At 35.4% G+C, this 21,165-nt stretch overlaps 2 long non-coding RNA genes and 1 pseudogene across 2 annotated transcripts; all 3 read right to left on the bottom strand.

The window, feature by feature from the left end:
* Positions 1 to 1,743: 1,743 nt before the first annotated feature.
* LOC147517483 (uncharacterized) lies at positions 1,744 to 2,337 on the bottom strand (annotated as a pseudogene).
* Positions 2,338 to 3,059: 722 nt separating this feature from the next.
* LOC147517482 (uncharacterized) lies at positions 3,060 to 4,116 on the bottom strand. Its single transcript, XR_015213887.1, has 3 exons — positions 4,078 to 4,116; positions 3,754 to 3,903; positions 3,060 to 3,674 (listed from the first exon to the last, which is right to left on the bottom strand). It is a non-coding gene; the product is annotated as an uncharacterized LOC147517482 (long non-coding RNA).
* A 5,109-nt stretch (positions 4,117 to 9,225) lies between these two features.
* On the bottom strand, positions 9,226 to 12,686 carry LOC147517481 (uncharacterized). The gene is made up of 3 exons (XR_015213886.1): positions 12,555 to 12,686; positions 9,586 to 9,648; positions 9,226 to 9,508 (listed from the first exon to the last, which is right to left on the bottom strand). It is a non-coding gene; the product is annotated as an uncharacterized LOC147517481 (long non-coding RNA).
* Positions 12,687 to 21,165: the final 8,479 nt, after the last annotated feature.

Here is a 21,165-nt window from a genome sequence, read left to right as displayed (position 1 = left end):
CTCACTTCTTTGATAACCAAATACAAAAACTAACAAAGAGTGGGAAGATGAGCGAAAAGTTGCCAAGGGTTCCATTTCGAAGAATTTATTGTCATCCATATGGTCAGATCATATAGAACCTTTTCTAGTAGAAAAAAAAAAAAAAAATCTTGTTTTAATATTATTTGTTTGTTATTTTGTTAATAATATCGATGAGCTAAATTGGAATTGGTGGGTAGGTAATAGAGTTATTGCTTCTGGATATTGAGATATTGAGGGGAGTTTGTCATAGCATCCAATCCAATGGTTGAACCATTATTCAACGAGTAATTTTGCCGAATAACCATAGCAGCACTGCTTAGCAGTATAATACTAGTATAGTCTTGATCTATATTCTCAAACAAGTATGCAAACCGTGCTACGCATCGGTTTTTTTAAGTCTTGAAACCCGTCCCTTGAGATCAATAGTTAGCATGGTTTATTTGGATTCTAATTGTAAATAGTAATTGTATTATATAGGAGAGACTCATCTATTTATTTATTTTTAACAAAATGGGAGATAATTATGTTATTTAAATGACATTTGGGAGGTTCTTTTAAATTATCAATAATAAAATAGGACTTGTTTTAATTTCAATGTGGGAAATGGGGGTAATCACTACTACAGAATGACACTTATACCACTGTTTTTAAGTGTGGTATAAATATATTTACCACTGTTATACAACCGTGACAATAGGTGGTGTGGTATATAATAATAATAAAACTGTGGTATTTATGTTTAACGGATACCACGGTTTTTCAAAGAACCGTGGTTTGTATGCCCATTATATACCACGGTTGTCAACAGAACCGTGACATATAAGCTATTGAAACCGTGGTTTATATTAGTGTATGTGTTATAATACCGTGGTATATAGTTATACTAAATACTACGGTTTATGCCAAACTGTGGTATATATATATTTAGTATTTAGTATAACTATATATATATATATATATATATATATATATATATATATATATATATATATATATATATATATATATTAATAATAATTCTAAAATAATCTTCCACTTAAAAACCAAACCTGCATAACAAAATTTATACAGACCGCCTACATACATCATTTCTATCTTCCCAACAAATTCCAAAATGTACAATAAACTATCAAACATTGCAAAAAAAGATAATAATAATAATAAAAAACTTCCATTAATTTTTTGAGTGCACTAAGAAAACAAACTTCAAATTCTTTTTCATAAATTAAAAAGGTAAGACTCATAAATTAAACTGGAAAGGTCCGAACATAGTTAAAACTCATCCTCATTCGCTTCCGACTGAAACACCCCATTTTCCTGGATGAACTGAATAATATCGAGTCGAACACCGTCAAGTTCATCTTGCGTGTATGTCTCCTTCAGTTCTAAATTTGTCATCTGGATGAGTCAAAGCACAACATGTGGAATTACTATATAAGAGAGCTAGACTTGCAGCTTTGACTTTTTGAGGCTGCATCATGGTAGTGAGTTCTACAGAAAGGACATGCATAATATACAGAATGGGTATCAAGCTCAAGACCCTTACAGTAGAATTGCTCGAGTAATGGCCACATCATCTTCCCCAGGATAGCACTACATGGTTAAAAAGAATATTAGCCCACATAGTTGTAGCAAAAAAACAGTAACCATCCAATAAACATAAAAGTAAAAAAGCAAAAAAGCAAGAGACATCTAGACAGTGTAGCAAGCACATACCAGTCATCACTACTGATGTTGTTGCTGCTGATTAGGTGGTGGAGGTGGTATACCAGGACGGAACACCGGAATCCACTGACCAGGAGGAGGCATCCCAGGCCTAGGTGGCTGCTGACCTTGCATATTGGGCCTAGGTGGAGGAGGTGGTCCTCTCATCATCTGTTGAGGTGGAGGCATAGGTCGTTGTCCAAACTGCAGTGGCGGCATCTGAAAAGGCCCAGGAGGTCCACTAGGTCGAAACATAGGTGGTGGCAGTCCTCTTCCCATCTGCTGTGGCTGTTGTCCAGGATAGCCAGGTGCCATTTGTCCAGGAGGAGATCGAGGATAATTCATCGGTGGGGCAGTCATATTGGGTATAGGTGGCCTCAATATTTGAGGCTGCATCATACCGAGCAGTCCACCTATACCTCTAATGGGACCAGATAAACCCGGGTTGAGCTTGAATTAAAGGAGCATAGGAATACCTCTACCGGCAAAGACGCGACCCAAACCCAGTCCAGTCATAACACTCCCTGCACCAACCGCTTTCGCCCTAGATTCTTAAGGAGGTGGTGGGCCTTCAACAGTCATGGAAACAACTTCTTCCCCACGAAGGCCCATCTTGCATGAGCAAATCATTGTAGAATTTGGCCTTCAAAACAAACAGGAAAGTAATTATTGGTAAATCAACTTCAAGTTCAGAAAACAAGAAAGTGTGTAACATGTGCACTGGTGGAACAGAAAATGAAAACTTATAAGTGAACTTGCATCACACACGCCTTCCCAAATTGAAGTTATATCGTTCTCGCACACAAGAGCATGTTGGGCGACAATGTTGTCATTATAAAAGGAAGAAATCAAGACACAACAGGAGGTTACATTGAAAAAGAAAAAGAATGAATGAGAGAAAAGCATTTGCGATTTTGAACAAAACTGCCTTCAAAAAGAAAAGCAAGTCCTCATCGCGGACCAAATAACATAGTCCTCGATCTACTTGGGAGGACGTGCTCGAAGTAATGTTTCAAGGTGTGGTGGTTTCGGTTCTGTAAGCTTGTGGGGATTCCAATGATTCTGTTATATACGTAAACACCATTTCCAAATCAGTTAATTCTAACAATGAGTAAAACTGTTGGAGGTACTTTGACTGGAAATCTAGAATGAAAATAACTAACCCGGTAAGATGATTCAATTGATGATGTTTCGACGTTCTGGTTTGCCCTCTCCGTTGTTTTCAAATGAAACTCCTGAACAGAATATATTTACTTTATGACCTTAGCCATATATTTTCATTCCTATCCTACAATTGTAAGCATGTATGTTCTAAAGTATAAAGTTTGGTGGAATGTTTAAATAAACAGACAATGAAGAAATCCAACACACCGAGGAGCTATATCCTGATAATAAGAAACCCAACATATTATAGCAGCTAGTACCAGACTTCAAGCCATTTGTCTCAAAAAAAAAACACCAACTTTATGATAATTAAGTAAAATGCAAGGTGTATCAAGGAAGTCAGAAATTGGATGTGGTCAAGAACACATTACATACGGTTGAATACCGTGTTGTACAAAACTAAGTAGATGAAGATGATAACTTACTTGCATGCTGAGGAGAAAACCAGCCTAGCTGAATGAGCTAAAACTCAGGGCTGCTGTATAGAGCACAGCTGCCCAGGCAGGTGTCTTCACATAATTTAAGCAAAGTAGCGCCAGTTCAGGTCGAATGAAACCAATTGACTGCCAAATATAGAAAGTTTGTTGAGTTTAATTATGTTAAATATAGGGGTGAAAGTCATGAAACACAAGGTGAAGCAAAAAACATTGTTGTGTTGTACCTGACTTTAAACTCATTGCTTATAAGTATTTAGTTCCAGTAGACTCGCTTTTTATCAGCTATCGATTGTTGAGACTTCAAGTTTAACTTCCTTCATAGACCCAGACTTCAATACGCCTAGTAATCTACAGTTGGAAGGAACTGATCTAGCTAGACATGTTCGTTTGCTAAAGTAATTGAATACTTGCATGCATAGGAAGTTACCTGCATGATTGTCCGCACAAAAGTGATCGGTTGATGACCTTTCTTGATCAAGGCATCTGAGGCAACACCTGCAATGTAACCCGAAATGGCCATCATCCCCCACGGGATGGCACTGAACCAGGCAGCTTGTTTTAAGTTCACATTGAACACCTGTTAAGCAATACAAGAGACTTCCATCAGTACTTACAGAATCAGCCAGATTGCTTCTCCAGAATCAGTTGTAGAACTTGATTGCTTCTCCAGATTAGTATTACCAAATCACACTTCTAAAATATCCAATAAGCATAAGAGCGCTTGATAGGAGTTGAAATATTGAAGACTTACAGAAAACCAGAAACAGTGGTAGTTGTATTAGCCGCCCCCAAGCACTCCTTAAGTCCACATTCTCCATTGGCTTGCATGTTGTTCATGTGTCCTTCACAATGGTGATCTTTGGGGTAGCACCAATTCCCATACCTATTACCAAAACAACGTTGTATTTCATGTGATCTTTGGTCGGTGCACCATAGGGGGCATCTAATATTACCCAACATAAAGAAATTAAAATATTTTTCAGATTCACAAATTTGGCATTACACCATTCTAGACTAAGTGTATGTATTCTAGACTAAGCATATGTCACATACCTTAGGCTCCTCCCTCCTTCCATCTAATCTGCTCTCAGAAGTCCGCTTCCAGACAGTAGATGACGTGATTGGCACACCTAAAGTAAATGATAACAACAAAGGTTATGAGAAACCCCAACTAATATCAGTTTACTCCCTATCAAGCTATCAAGAATCCTCGCTATATTTGAAATATGTAAATTCAAAATGGAGTGCCAAACCTTGTTCAAAACTGTTTTAAGCTCCCTTGTCTAGTCACAAAGAGTTCATATGTGTGTGCTAAGGTAAATGTCTCTGAGGGCTGAAGTAGTTGAGATGAGATGCCTGTTTTTCCATCACAAGTTATCCAAAAATATAATTAAGTTTCTGAATTGGTGCTTGTACAACACGAAAATATAATTTCGAAGTATGTCGTTCACAGATTTCAAAGAAACAAACAGCTGCACAATTGAACATGTTCTCAATAAGGGCAAACGATAACCTAAAAGAAGCTCCATACAATTATACAGTCAATCATGTATCTAAATGAGGATTTCCTCAAGTTTAATTAGTTTTGGAGCTATAAGGTCAACGATAACAATAGACTTATCTAAGAACCAACACAATTAACCCATAATTTGAAATAACACTCATCTCCAAAATATAAAAACTCCACTTCAAGAACAAAGTTTTAGTACATAATTCAAAACCCAAAGTGATAAGATTCAAAACATACAACTTCATTAATTAAATAAACTATTAACTTGAAAGAAAAATGAAAATTTAACAGATTTGCTATAGAAATTACGTTCCCTGAAATCAAAGTGCTGTAAACTATTAACATGAGCAGATTTCCCACCCTTGTCTTTGATACAGACAATACAACATTAGAACATTAAGATAAACTAAATCTATCATATAAAGATGCAACCTTTTGCCATGTTTGACAGATTATACGTATCTATTACTACCATACACCCTAATAATCTTACGTCTACACAAACCCAAAAGCTATTTCATTTTTTCAAAAATGGAAACACTAAAAACCTCAAATAAAAAAGGATTCACTAAACAAAATGTTACTTTGCAGACCAAAGAAGAAGCTTCCTTTGTTAGATTGTGTAAATGTAATACCCTAGCCAAAATCCTTACTGTTACAAAGGAGGAAGAAGATAAGATGAAGAAAAAGAAGGAGAAGATGACAACTTACCTAAGTGGGCAACACTAGAAGCGAGGCGAAGGCGACAACAGTAGCAGTAGTTTTCTCTGTGCTCTTCGCTTTTGTTTTTGTTATTGGAAACGTGGAAAGGGAGAGAGACGAGCGCGAGAGTGAAAACATTCCCCCCCAAAGTTTTATCCCATTTTCATTTTCATTTTCATTTTTTCTTTTATTTCGTTTCGCAATAGGTAACGCTTATTTATCCGTCACATAATATTGAGTAAATGTTACAAAATAAATAAAATATTTGTCTCTAGAATATGTAACAGTTGGTAAAATTTCTAGCGGAAGATATGTGTGACAAATATTGTAACGGATAAATAAGTGTTAGCAATCAATTTTTCTATATGTTGCAATTTTAGTGATATGGTGGTGTTACTTTTAATTATTATAAAAAAATTATATACAATAAGAGATGAGAAGAAATTGAGAAACGAACCTGTTAAAGGAGACGAGGAGATTTACTCATCGTGAGAGAATTGCAGCTCAATGGTTTGATGTTGAAGGCAAGCGAACTGGCGAAGGTGGGTTGGGTTTTGGAAATATGTTATTAGGCTCTTTTTGGTTTTCTTTTTTCTGTTGATGGCAAATTTGTGTGTTGTTTTGGCGTGGCAAAATTTGCTTTTACATACCTTCCCCCAAAGCAAATTTTGCCATGAAAATGGTGGCAACAAGGAATATGGCACATTTGGATAAAATTCACCACCGATTGAAAAACGTATCAAACAGCGGCAAATGGGTGATTTTTTGCATTTGCCACAATTTGCCATGACAAATGGTGCTATCAAACACAGCCTTATCCCACGGTTTTTATGTAACTGTGGCATATACTAGTAAACCAATGACCAAAAAAATTTCCGCCGTGGTATATAATTATTTCCCACGGTTTTTGGAAGAACCGTGGTATAAACGTTCTTATTGACCGTGGTATATGTGTCATTCTGTAGTAGTGAATTATTTAATTTAAGTGATATTAGAGAAGTGTTTCTAAATTATTAATAAAAAATAGACATTGTTCAAATTATATTAATAAAAGTAGGGCTTATTCTAAATTTAGTGAGGGAGGTGTTTCTAAATTAAGTAAATAATGAGATTTTAAATTGCCTACTCGATATTGGGAAGGGTATTTCGGAAGACCCGACTATGAGTTGGTGTGGAGTTGGACATTGAGGAATTGGTGTTTGATTTCGATTGCAAGAGAACATCAGTGTTTGATTTTGATTGCAAGACATAAAGGAGGAATGACTAAATAATAACAAAAGAAAAAGATGAATGGCTAAATAATAACAAAAGAGAGATTGCAATTTGCCTACTCGAGAGTTGAGGAGGCTTCCGAAAGACCCGCCTATCAGATAGTGTAGAGACAATGTTTTATTGGCGAAAACTTTTCTAGTCATCAGAGTGTATACAAGTATGCAAACCTTGTTACGCATCGGTTTTTTTAAGTCTTGAAACCCGTCCCTCGAGATCGATAGTTAGCATGGTTTCTTTGGATTATAATTGTAAATTGTAATTGTAATTATATAGGAGAGACTCATCTATTTATTTATTTTAAACAAAATGAGAGATAATTATGTTATTTAAGTGATATTAGGGAGGTTCTTTTAAATTATCAATAATAAAATAGGACTTGTTTTAATTTCAATGTGGGAAATGAGGGTAATTATTTAATTTAAGTGACCATTAGAGAGGTGTTTCTAAATTATTAATAAAAAAAGGATCTTATTCAAATTATATTAATAAAAGTGGGGCTTATTCTAAATTTAGTGAGGGAGGTGTTTCTAAATTAAGTAAATAAGGAGATTTAAATTTGCCTACTCGAGAGTTGAGGCTTCCTGAATACCCGGCTATATTCTCAAACTAGTTCGCCGCACCGGTTTATCGAAAGTAGCCGGTGCACATGGGGTATTTTAAGAAAATTTTGCTCACGGATCATTCTTAGTTGATGCTTAATTAATAGTTTAACGTATATATAAGTTGTATGTATCTACTTTGTAAGACCAGGCCATCTATCTTCAAGTGAGCAATTAATCAACTTCTAAGTTGTAGAAGAGGGGAGTCAGGCAGAGAGAAAACAAAAACTACTACGACTTCATTTCCTTATATTACGTAAAGCTCAAGAAAAAAAATTCTCTAGAACCGTAGTGTAAACATGAGGCAATTAAATTAGCTAGGAAATTGCAACATAGAGCAAAATGAAAGCAATGAACTAATGAACTTATCATACCAAAAAGTGCTGATGTTTCAAAAAAATTCTCTCAACACTAATGAGTAATTCAACCATTATGTTTCCTTAAGTCAGATTGAGGTGGATTGATCAATGTAAGCAAGGTTGGTAAAAATCTCAGCTAAAACATATAAATAATTACCTCTGGCAAAGGAGGAAATGTGGGCTTAGGAAGAGAATGTAAAGGGGTACTTAGAAAAGGTGGCGTTGCCAATTGTAGTTGACTTGGGAGTTGGGACTGTGGGCAGATAGTGTAGGCAACCGGCCAACTTTGGTAGAGGCTCGGCCAAGAAGAGTGTTGAAAATATGGTGAGCAGCAAAGCTGGCCTTTACATGCAATGAGCAAAACTAATTCAAAACAAAGCTTAAAACTAATGTAAACTTATATGCATACATTATTTTTCAGATATTTCACCTACTTACTGTCTTACTGTAATGTCATTCACCACCAAAAATTCGATATAATTCGATGGCTAAAAGTTGTCACTAAAAGGCTTTCGTGATAATTATGGCTGTCAGAAAAGTTGTTGGCGAAGGTGGTGTCACAAATGCATCATTGACGGGTTAAAATTGTCACTACAACCGTTGGCAATGCTTCCACATCCGCGACACCTATGCGACTGTTTGCAACCATGACCCAGAACGACAACTAAGGCTTGTCAAGAATTCCAACAGTTAGCGTGATGACCCAAAATTGTAGGCTTAAACAAGATATTTCAATGGTTTAAAGTCATCAGAGTTGCCAACAGCTAATTTCTTTCGCAAATACTGACAACTATCTCGACGACTCAAAATGGTCAATATAGCCAATTTTTATCCAACGGCTTTAAATTCTCAGAATGGCCTACACTTATAAATTGTTGCAGAATGTGTCATTAATTCTTAACAATGACGAGCTATTGCTATTGAAAATGGCATAAACCAATACTAAAGCATAGTCGCTAAAAATTATAATATAAAAACAATTCGTACATCACAAAACCACCTCAAACAAAGTTCCATAACCAATACCCTTTTTTATTAAAAATCAATGTACATGACATAGAAGTACAAAAAAATTACAATTTCTTATACTACATTACATAATGTTTAGCTCCTGAAATCAATGGATTATCAGCAGCTCATCTCACTTAGTGAGTCCAAAAGAATTGTCGAAAGTAATGGCCTACATTGCAACAAATAGCCACCGCATCCAACTCAAGAAGAAATTTCCTGGTTACTGGAGACAGTTCCAAAAAAATCTAATTGCCTGTGAAGCCAAAGGAATTTCCAAAAAATATAAGAAAAATGTTTCACTTCTATGAAGGGATTGATAATTGGAGCATAAGATGCCTTGGAAATACTTTGATGCGTTCCTGCAAGGCAAACATGATGTCAGATTCATCAACTTTTAGTGTTACTCTTTTTGATCTATCATCCCGAGATTGGCCCATTTTGAAAATTCCCTGCCTACCAAATAGCCTAGGATTTGTTAGTTTTCTCTTGTAATATAGGGTCGCACCCAACTCAACAAGGCACGACATGACTATGTAATTGAGTCATGCACACAAATTGAATCTGATTGCAGTACGAATATCGGTGTTTTTAGAAAATGAGAAAAATCATTAGGTTCAGTGGTGTTCCAAACACCTGGTCACTGAGCACTCTACACATATTTGAAAATTCCAGGAAGCCGACGGGAGGAATTTGTGCTGATTTGCTCAAGTCAATGTAAGATTTATTCAGCTACACCAAAAATAGGCAATGAGTATCTTAATGGCCACTTCAAACTCTAAAAATGAATCTAAGGAAAGAGAGCACACCTCTCCAACAGTAGTATCCTTCTTAGTTCCACGGAAAAGCTTCACCATAGAACAAAGTACGATCTGCAGTGACAAGTGTATGAGTAACTCACAAACAAAACCTGAATGTTATAATGTGAAAGCACAAGAAGGGCTAATTAAAGTTTTTCAGCGTACCAGTTACCAGTAACCATGAAACCATCAATGAGTATTTGACAGCTAAAAATTGGGCAAAACTAAATTCCTTTTATAATATAGAAGTTTGTTTCCTTACAGCTTTAAGACGAGCAAGAACTTGGTTACAAGTTTTTCCAGGCTAATAAATTTTACAAGTGAACTTAAGTTGCAAGGATATAATTACGAGGGGTTATATATGTGTAGAATTTAGGTTTTGCAATTACATTTTAGTTGACCTGATGAAAACAATAGATATAGTGTATGACACAGTTATAACTAGATGGAAACTAAGCAGAACCGACCTGCTGATGTTGAGGCAGTGACTGTATGGTATCCACCATAGTCGATTTAAACGTCCTTGACAAAGCTAAAGTCATATGATCAACCCTTACCTGCAAATGAAGTCAAAACCTTCATGGTCAGAAAAGGAGAAGGATGACTACTTTGGATGATTATGTACTGAACTTGGACTTAACAATGTTCTGCTGAAAGAGATTACAATGTTAGTTTCCTGCTTAAGCAAGCAGTCAGTTAAAGGAGCTTTAAATAGATCCGATGATGCATTCTCTGGCTGTGACAAATTCATTATGCTGCTTTAATCTTTTAATTCTGCCTCTATCATCTCAATGTCACTCTTGCAATGAACAGAATGTAGTGGTGTAAACATGTGTTCATTGAGGGGAAAAATGTAGACTTGAAAATTTTAAATAATTTATTGGTTTTAGTTCCCTACAGAAAAAACGAATAACGAATAAAAAGACTATGAATCACCACAGAAATATTTTTTCTTCTAGGACAAGGAAACAGATACCAATAGTTTGTTTCTTCAATGCAGATCTTGTAATAGACTGTGACCTATTCCCATTGTGATGAATCCATAGTTCTTAACACTCTTTCTTATTTAATATTAAGGACTTAAAGATATTTGATATTTCAAACACAAAAAGACTAATACGTTTACAAGCTTTGCTTCGCGAAAGCATGATTATGCAGATCAACAATTTGAGAATGAAAATCAAAATCATGAAAACTAGTGTATGCTGCAACAAGCAAACCCTCCACAGCCATAATGATACTGATCTGCAAATGCAGAGGGCTTTCCTCATATCTCCAGATGCAACTGCAACTTTCTATAAAATTTGTGACTATTGTTATAATTTGCTTCAAGTGGAAAGAAGAACTTTAAATATATCATCAGTGAACAAGTTACATATATTGGATTAAAAAGAAAATGCAATGCCAAGAGAAAAAGAAAAGTTACAGGAAGAATAAGATAGCTTCTTCCATCTTCATAATAAAGTGATAAACCGTATAGACCATGATGTTTAAGTAGTGGGAAATAAACTACCACAAGGAGAACCAGTCAAACATCCTTATTTGAACCATCTACGATGACAGAAACAAAAAGACTACATCTAATAGTCTTTGTAACTATTTACAATGATTTGGGATAGACGTTTCAGATTTGTGGATGGGAAGCTACCTTAGGAGGACCTTCTAGTTCCTAGACCTATAACAAGTAATATGTGCAGGTAAAATAAAGGAGTGTACTTTCTTGTTTGTGTTTTACAACTACTTTTAAAGACCATATCATCTACCTCTTTCATCAATGCCATAATGAATAAAGTTATATGAAAGTGATGAAGATAAATTAACTATAAGAAGATAAAAGACTCACTCTGGCACATAGCTCCAATGTTTGGGGATGGAAGACATCAAATGGAAGAGCCTATCAAGACAGCACAAACTTCAGTTATGATAAACCTGGTAAGTTTCTTTTTTCTTACTTTAAATGTTTATCATGTCTTGTTAGTTACTGCATATGGTAAGAGAACAACATATAGTTTTCTAATTCAAGGGCATGGCATTATCAGTAGAGGAACAGTAGTCAGTGAGTACTTTGAAATATACCATAGCCAAGGGCATGGCATGTCACAAGTGAAAATCACTGGTTTCAATGAGATGGGACTTTACTAAACTCATTTTACACAAAGATATCTTACAGGTTCTAGTCACACCTCCTCAGCCTTAAAGGGATATTAAGTGGTACACTGAAAAATAGAATGTATAGACTGAAAAATAGAAGGTATACCTCCTGGACACTTTTTTAATGTGAGGGATTCAGCTAATGAAATCCCACTAATAGTTGGGACAAAATTGATTAGCATTTCCCCGAAGCAAACTACAAGTGATTTCCTCGAAGCAAATGTCATATGCAAAAGCCATTCTTTGATCCAAGCTGGTATTTAAGAAAGGAAACAAAGGCACTGCACATTACAGCATCTTAAGTAAAACAGAATAAATAAAGAAGATAGTAAAATCTCAACCTTAAGGTTTCTCAAATTGGGGTCGAGTAAGTGATCTGCTAATTTTACCTATAGTGTAAAAAACAGTTATGACTCAAAGTTAAGTAAAATATTATTCAAGGTAAAGTCTAACCAAACGCCAAGTAAAAAAACAGTTAACAATGTCAGGGTTCATTTGTTAATTCTGTGAAAAAAATGGACTCTATGGTCAAACAGCTTGAATACTCTTTTTTTTAACTCACCTAAAGAAAAACAATTGAACATTTTATATTATCTCAAGTAGAATAGAACAACTTGGCATAAGCAAATCAGCTCAAGTGAAATGCTACGCAACAAACACCACTGCCCAAAACTTGGTTAGTATTTAATATAATTAAACGTTCAAACTATGTGTATGCGTAGAGTGTTATACAAGTCTGAGAAATATAAATACTCTGAAGTCTGAACCATTAGCTTATCTCCATAAGAAACAAACAAAAAAAAAATGAAGAAGAAGAAAGCACCTACTAATTAAGAAGCGAAACTGATGTTCATGAAGGAACCAAAGTCAAGTCCAGTGAACTTTGCACCAGAAGCAAAAACAAACGGCATTCCACTCTCTTTTGCAAGTGTCCGGTGCAAAAGTGTTTTACCTGTTCCGGAGGACCGAGAGAAGAACACCCCGTGTCGGACACCAAAGAGCTACATCAAAATCTACCAATAGAAATTCCAAAAAGAATAAGATATTGCTTATTAAAAATAGTGCGTAATAAATAAATGAATTAGAAAAAATTATCCTAACAAACCGCACTTCTCTCTCGTGAGTAATCGCATAGGGTTTCCCATATAAATCATTAACTTCGTCAAGAAGATCCCAAACATCACCGCCTAAAACTACTTCTTTGTACATGGATTTTGTTTCACCAGCATCTCCAACAGGCTGTGTAAAGATTGATATCAATGTACGGAACGGATTTATAACAAACAGAAGTTCCAAAAAGTATGTGAAACAAAAATAAATCATTGATTTGATCCAAGATGATGAATACATGTTCTAATCACAGCTCCTCAAGCCTTAAGGGATATTAAGTGATTCACTGAAAAATAGAAGTTATAGACTACAAAATAGAAGGTATAGACAGAAAAATGGAAGATACAACATTTGTACATTTAGATTCCTTAGTAAAGAAAAGGACAAGAAGACCTAATAAAAGAGCCAAATGCAGTATAAAGAAAAGGAGAACAAAATATCAGTCCTCTTAGTTATGATGATGATGGCAACCAAGAGAATGTAAATGACCAAGTGGAACCACTCCAGAGCTTACAAAGGTAGAGGAGTCTTGAGGATTTTGCTATGATTATCTCCTTGTCATGCTCCTGGTCAATCTAACCAAAACTTAGACAGACAAGAACGTAGTTGACATTCAAGGTTGACAAGACTTCATGTTTCATGTCTGAAAAATGAGCGGCTCCCTTTGGACCAATGACATGTTGCGGTCAAATAACAAAACAAAGCAAAAGGAATTATAATAAAATATTACTAGGAAAAACACCAGCAAAACCATCAGCCTTCTCTATAAGTTCGTCAACTGACAAAGGTGCTAATGATACGTCTTTGTTTTGGCTCAATAAAGTTGACGAAGGATACATGTTAGTTCCTATTCCCAGACGGCGTCCTGTTTCTTTTGCATTTGCCAGTTGATCACCTAACAAAAACTTAATGGCATCACTTAATAGACACACATGACAGATTAAAGAAAAAGCAGAGCATGCTCACTGTCAGCTAAAACTGAAATGGGAGAAAAAGAAAAGTTTGAGATTAAGAGCTCAAAAAGGGCGTGTTAACAAGTACATGCAGATATTGTATAAAATTGTCAGCCATCAACACCAGCATCTACCGTTAAGCAAAAATTGAATTATCTATGACTTTCAATCCTGTCCATTATTAAGTAGCCAAGTAGGATTATCAAGTTATGACGTATATATGCTCAACTTGAATACATTGTTTATAAGTTGTGAGGACAAAGAAGTGAATGACCAACTATACATATTACGTCACTAAATGAAGGGCTTGCATATTCTAGTGGTCGTTCTGAGTTAAGGACGCTGCCATGTGGCAGCACCAGACTTAAAGTTGCATAGCTTTAACATTAACACGACCTAAAAACAAGAGAAACTGGTGTCTAAGGAGTTCATAAGCAGAGTTGAGCCATACCTGACAACGGGAATTTTGGTAAATGGTCATTGTCCCTGGGGCATAATTTATTTTACCCCTATCCTAAATCCCAAATTAAACAGGAACAGGGTCCTCCAGCCTTCTTCCCCTAGTTTAGTCAACGTATACCCTCAAACTAAAGAGCTTAGTACAAAAATGAGGGAAAAGAAAGAAAATGAAAATGTGATACTAGAGGAAGCATGTGCCTCACACTCCCCAAATAGATAGTTATACAAAAATTGCACCTACGAAAGTGTCTACAGCTTGATTTTTTATATATATAATTTACAGATAGACAAAAGATTAATTCTATATTCTGAGATCAATTAATAGCTCGCCAAGGTGTTACGGACTTATGGCAAAGGCATGATAATTGCAAAGTATTTGATAAATTAAATCTACCATAGCGATGTCTATTTTTGTTACAAGAAGTCCCACAACCAGCAGAGGACATGAGTTCTAAGCTCCTTATTCAAAACTGGAAGCTTGATAAAATGCCATGTGCAAAACCGTCCCCTAAGTCGATACATCAGATAAGAGATGACCATAACCAAGTTTAATACAATGAAGACTCTACGTATTTAAATTAAAGTTGTGTGATTCACTCTGCAAAAGGTAACGAAGTTTGGCATGTTAGGAGTTTGGTTTGGGGAAAATAAATGTGCTTGGAATTTTATTAACCAGACCCCTGCCTGACCATTTAAAATTTTATTTGTATTATACTTTCTTCACATTTTTCGGTGAGTAAATTTCATCCATGAAGGAAGCATAGAACACTGCATAAGGATGGCAGAATCAGGTTAAAAATCTTCCAAATAGAGTATACAGGCCAAATAGCGATGAAACATATTTTCAAAAAAGTATATTAATACTAGCTAATAATCTGCTAGTTGTTATAATAGCTTCTTATTTGAAAAGGATGAAAAATAAAATAGAATTTTACAGTACAAAATGCATATGATTTGACAAAAAAAAAAGAAAAAAAATTAGGAGTTGACATATAAAAGCATTTTCTAAATTATTTAACAGTAATATGCAAATAATTACATTTCCCCAGTTTACAAAATCAATTAGTTCTTCGTCCATAGTCTCTTTAGCAGAAATTTGCAAGATTTTCTCTCTTTCTCTTTGAGTTAGCCGTTGAAGATGAAATACTCTATCTATCTAACCAGTCCTTTGTAGGGCCTGATCTATTTACTTCAGATTTCTGGTTGTAGCCATCAAAACAACTCCATCTTGCTTTCCAAACCTGTACAAAAATAACATTGCACTTGAGGGAAAGAACCAACAGATGAAGAAGGGTTAAATATCTACACATAACTAAGACTTAAAACAAAACATTCCAACTTGTTTCCCAACCATTACACCAATAAGGGGGAAAAGGAAAAAATGAAATTAAAAAAGAAAAGTGCAACTGTTACATTAAAACGAGAAAGAAAGCCCGCAAAAGCAAAAGACTACAAACAACAAAGAAATGATACCTGGTAAGACCACCATGTTCCATTATTAAAGGTTAAACCTACCTTTTTCCCTCCTCCTTTATCCGGGCTTGGGACCGGCAATGCTAAGTAAAAACTTGGCATTGGTAGAGTTAAAAAAGGTTTACCTAGAAGATGGTAATTTAAAATTCACTAGCACCACATAATACATTCAAAAGACAAACTATCAATTGTCAAATAATATACAATTCAAATGACTTTCTTAGCCAGTACAAGGGTACCACATAAACAACTACAAATAATAATACCTAACGCTTCCTCGACCGCTATCGTATATTAGTCTTCTCAACAATGACTACATTTTCGTCAGGATCATTATAGATCAACTCATCATCCATTACCTGTTCACTATTGTTGGTTCCAACTTCAGCACTGGTTACGACCGATTCATTGGGAAGAATACAAGTTTTATCTTCATAATATGCCTTTGTTGGAACCTCTAGTACAACATGCCATTCCGGCTCCTTGGGATCTTTATAGTAAAACACCTGGTTAGCATCTTGTGCAAAAATGAATGGTTTGTCACCTAATTGATTAGAACTAGCAAAGTTCGACAAATTTACTAATCTTAGATTCACTTCCTTATCACATCTAACACCATGGTGAGTCACTTTAACCCAATCACACTTAAAGAGGACAAGCTTGTACCCTTCTCGATACTATAGCTGGATGATATCTTTGAGAACTCCATAGTACATCAATGATTCATCTACTGGAGTCTTGTCTTTAGCACTAGATCGACAAGTGGTTATACAATCTGTGCTAACCCCACTGTTCTGGTACCTTTTAATTTTCTCATGGTCCTTGGTAACATAGAGGAAGCCGTTTATGTAGTACTTCTTGTAGCGCGTAGCAATCGACAAAGGTCCTTTAATAATATCTAAGAAATCAACATCCGTTGAGTCAACGATCTCCGTCTGTAAATATTAACAACAAAGAATTAGATTTGATCAATTAAAAGCAGGCAAATATTAAGTTATTTTCTAGTACCTGCTGTTGCAACCAGGGTAAAAACTCTTCTTCGCTAGGTACCTTATAGTGTCCAGATTTCTTTCCTAAAGTTGCCTTACGTTCTTGTAAGAATTCAGTGTATTTCCTTAAAGCAAAAGGGGGAACATTTAAGCTTACATAAGATGCACGATGATAATTTAATATATAGGGTTACAATAACGCATACCTTTGCCATGTTTCATATTTAGGATGACAGTTGAGTACCCAATGGCGAGCTTGTTCATATTCAATACCATGGATGACAAAGGTCGACCCACGCCAACCGGTCCAAATTCTCACCATTGTCATCAATATCATCTAAAGATTTAGCAGAGTCATTCATTTTCTCCTCCAGTTCTTTCAAAATACTTGTTTTACCTTTTCCTTTGTACTGATTGCAATATATTATTGCCTCCTCATCAAGGTATCTCTCTGCCACACAACCTTCAGGTCGAGCTTTGTTTACAACATAGCCTTTAAAAGTCTTCATAAACCTTCAATATTAACGACGTGTTAAGTATAACATATTTCAAATAATATGTCTACAATGTAAATAATCAAAATTACACCATACCTTTCAAATGGATACATCCATCGATAATAAACAGGTCCACAAACCCATCACATAATGTCCTTGCCATATCCTTCTCTAATATTAACAGTGAATCAACATCGATAATCTTAGAACATAGAGCATCAAAAAATGAAGAGAAACTTTTAATTAAAGGGTGAATTTCCTTCCTATCCTTAAATGCATGTTGGATCAACATAGGAAGCAAATGCTGCATCAAGATGTGATAGTCATGAGACTTCATATGTGCACCTTTTAAGTCCATACCATCTTCTGTGACAATATTCCTCCAATTGCTACTAAAACCAAAAGGGACACGTAAATCACGTAGTGTCTGGAAAAATAGCCTTTTCTCTTCTTTCATGAGCCAATAACGACCAGGCCTCTGAATTTCCTTTCCATTCTGTTTTTGCAGCCATACTCGCTTTTTGATTTTCAGTCGCTTCAAATCTCTACGTGCATTAGCATCATCTTTCATTTTTCCTTTTGTGTTTAGCATCAATGCAATCAAGTTCTCACAAACGTTTTTCTCGATATGCATAACATCCAAATTATGGTGCACAGGGATATGCTCCCAGTACTCGAGAAACTTAAAGAAAATTGAATGTTTACAGAAGCAAGCTGATGCATCACCATCTGCATATTCATCATCTTCTCTCCCCTTTCTTTTTTTATTTTTTTTAGTTTTCCCCCACACCACATCTAGTCTAGCAGTCATTTTTTTCACTACTTCCCAACTCAAACGTATTGGTTGTCCACGAGACTCCTCTTTCTTATTAAAAGTGTTAGCACTTGTGTCTTTTATGCTTCTATCTGTAGCTGACAGCCACCTCCTGCTACCCATGAACGCATGTTTCATTCCATATCAAAGCCACATAGAATCTGTCTTTGGACCGCAACAAGGACAACCAAATTTACCCTTCGTTCTACAACCAGAAACATCCCCATATCTTTGGGAAGTCATGTATTGTCCACAACAACATAGCACGAAGATTAAACTTCGGTATTAGTGAACGATCCAATCTTTGTGATCCCTTTCTCCCACAGAACTTTCAACTCCGCAACCAAAGGTTGCAAAAACAGATCAATGTCCTTCCCTGGTTGGCTTGGGCCTTCAATGAGTAGTGTGAGCATTGTAAATTGTGGCTTCATGCATAAACCCGGTGGAAGGTTATAGGGTACACACAATACAGGCCAGCAACTGTGTGTTGTACTAAACGTGCCAAAAGGATTAAATCCATCTGTGGATAATCCCAAGCAAACATTACGAGGATCAGATGAAAAATCTTTATACCTTCTATCCATGGACTTCCATGTGTTAGAGTCGACTGGGTGCCTCATCTTTTTAGGTGTCATTCTTCCGGTTGAATGCCAAGTCATCTCTTTAGCCACCCAGGGCACGCTGTACATTCTTTTGCAGTCTTGGAGTTATTGGAAAATATCTCAATATCTTCGCAGGGACTCGCTGTTTTGTTCTTCCATCAAACTTGAACCTAGACACACCACATGTGCCACACTTAATCTTTTTGGAATTCTGTTTTCCCCAATACAACATATAATTATTTGGACAAGCATGAATCTTCTCATATCCAAGTTTCACTTCTTTAATGACTTTCGACGCATAATGAATATTTTTTGGGGTGTTGTTACCTGGAGGTAACTCATCCTTTAGAAGCTGAAGGATCTCAGTAAAACTTCTATTACTCCATCCATGGCCCACTTTTAGGTTCAGCAGACTCCGTGTAAACCTGAGCACATTGTACTTAATACCATTGTACAAGGGGTTCAGATACTCTGGCATATTTCATAACTCAATAGGTGGTACCTCTCTGAATCTGTTCTCACCTTGAGTCCCCGTGTTTGGTTTATCTTGGACACAAGCATCTGGATTACCACCAGAATCTTGAGCCATTGAGTTTATGAGAAGCTCGTCAAAGTCATCCATGTATACATCTTCTTGGTGGTCATGGAATCTTGATTCATTATCGGCGTGCTCAAATGTTTCACTCTCACCATGCAAGTACCAAATCTTATAAGCTGGGTTGAAACCATGTTTGAACAAATCTATCTTCACTTCTTCATAAGGAACTGGAATTCGTTGATTCTTGCACATATTACATGGGCATTGTGTCATCTCTGTATTAGGAAAACGAACTTGCACGAATTTCACAAAGCTCGACACACCATCAATAAAACGTTGATCAAGAAAACTAAGCTCAATCCAGGACCTGTCGTCTTTTGCAGAGTCACCCATTTCCATTCTGCAACATGTTTAAAACAATCATAATTTAGATAGGTAAAGGCATATATCTATGCAATTATATATAAACAATTAGACAACTGAAAATAAGATTTAGTATTGAAGAAAAGTGCTTACTTGACCAAAGAGAAAACCTTGGTTAATACTGATCAATGGTCACGTAAAACCTTGAACTGGTAGTGACGGTAGATATACACAATCTAACTTTGGGGAAAGAGAGTAAAAAAAAAGGTTGTGCTGAGGGGGAAGGAGGAGACAGAGAAAAGATAGATATGAAGTTCCCGTAACTGTTTTATGGGAACTTCCCATTTTAGTTGCTTTTCTTTAGACCGTTGGGATTCAAAGTGATAGCCCTCACTAAAACACGTGTGCGGCTTCACAAACCCTCAGTCGTTTCGCATCGAGATGTATGTTGCTTCGTATCTCAACGGTGCGATCACATCTTATGGCAAGAGGCGAAACCTGAAATTGACTTTTATGAGAAAATTTCATTAACTAATAATCCAAGTTCCTCTTCGTTTTTAACAATTTTTCATTCTTAATAAACTTCAATTAATTGTCATAAACTCATTTTAATTATTTCCATAAAAAAACTAAATATTTAGCATATTTAATACCAAATTAAGATTATATTTTTACATACTACCATACCGCATACTAGGGGTGCAAACGGATAGGTTCGGATTCGGATATGCCTGTATCAGAATCCGAAAATTTATACTGATATCCGAATCCGAATCCGACGGATATAAAAAAAATTATCTGAATCCGATTTCGGATATCCGAATTGGATATCGGATAATATCCGATCCGAAAATTAATATTAATTAAATTTTTATTTGTTTTGAATAATTCATTTTACCACTATAACAACTATTATAAATATATATATTTGTCATTTATTATTATTATTTGGTTATTATAGTTTTATATTATTAGTTTATGACTTTATATAATATTTTATACAATAATAAATAAATAAATAAATTATATATAATAATTATTAAAATTTTAAATCAGATCGGATATTTTCAGATATGATGCGGATATGGCGAATCCGAAACTAGTTCGGACATAAAAAATTATCCGAATCCAAATCCGATATTCGAAATTTTCGGATAATATCTGATTTTTCGAATACGAATTCGAATCGGATTCGAATATTTTGGATATCCACTTGCACCCCTACCGCATACGCAACAACTCTTTTGAAAATTTGCTCAAGAATCATGATTAAAACAAATGAAAAATTCATAACAAATTGGTTTAATTTTAAAATCAATTATACCTTTGAAAACCCGTTACCCATTTTCAATAGAGGGAGTGATCCATTTGAAATTGTTAATAGTTGACTTAATTTAGAAGTATGATATAATTATCGTTTTAGTTGAAGAAGGATTCTCGTATTAATATAAGAAAAGAATCCCATTTTTATTTTTTTTGTATTTTGGTATAGTAAATAAGGTTGGACTTTCTCAATTTATGTTGAATTTTAAAAAATACATTGGGTTCATACACATCCACTATTATTTTTTGTTTTTATTTCGATTTTTAATTCCCCGAAAATTCTTTGAACAAAGGTACATGTGGAAAAAACTTTAAAA

This window comes from Coptis chinensis, chromosome 2 (assembly GCF_015680905.1).
Source record: "Coptis chinensis isolate HL-2020 chromosome 2, ASM1568090v1, whole genome shotgun sequence".
NCBI lineage: Eukaryota > Viridiplantae > Streptophyta > Magnoliopsida > Ranunculales > Ranunculaceae > Coptis > Coptis chinensis.
The sequence above is the reverse complement of the archived record's forward strand: the minus strand, read 5'-3'. Positions and strand labels throughout refer to the sequence as shown.